This window comes from Merops nubicus, unplaced genomic scaffold (assembly GCF_000691845.1).
Source record: "Merops nubicus isolate BGI_N331 unplaced genomic scaffold, ASM69184v1 scaffold38367, whole genome shotgun sequence".
Lineage (NCBI taxonomy): Eukaryota > Metazoa > Chordata > Aves > Coraciiformes > Meropidae > Merops > Merops nubicus.
The window spans coordinates 14,202-14,775 of record NW_008619074.1 but is presented as its reverse complement, the minus strand read 5'-3'; positions in this window follow the sequence as shown (position 1 = coordinate 14,775).

Below are 574 nucleotides of genomic sequence, written 5' to 3'. Positions count from 1 at the left end.
GTGGCGTGGCTCTTCCTGGAGCTGTTTGGTTGCCACAAACCCCGGGATCTTTGCAGCATGGTGTGTATGAGGAATGCATTTAGAGCCCCCTGTTACCAGCTAGGGATAGAAGCTGTTTTTTCAGTATTTTCCTCCTACTCCAAGCTAAAAATACAACACAGTTAACATGTCATTTGATCACAGTCAATGCTCTGCTGAAAGAAAATTACTTTAGGTGTCTGTTGCCAGAATTTTCGACCTGGACAAGTCTGCAGAAGCCCTGTCCAGGCTGAACACAGCACACTGAATGCAGTCTATTTGCATGCCCTAGCCTTATCTTCTTAACCATCAAAGCAGAACATGGTCACAGCAGTAGCTCAGCACAGATTGTTGCTTGATCACAGTCAATGCTCTGCTGAAAGAAAATTACTTTAGGTGTCTGTTGCCAGAATTTTCGACCTGGACAAGTCTGCAGAAGCCCTGTCCAGGCTGAACACAGCACACTGAATGCAGTCTATTTGCATGCCCTAGCCTTATCTTCTTAACCATCAAAGCAGAACATGGTCACAGCAGTAGCTCAGCACAGATTGTTGCT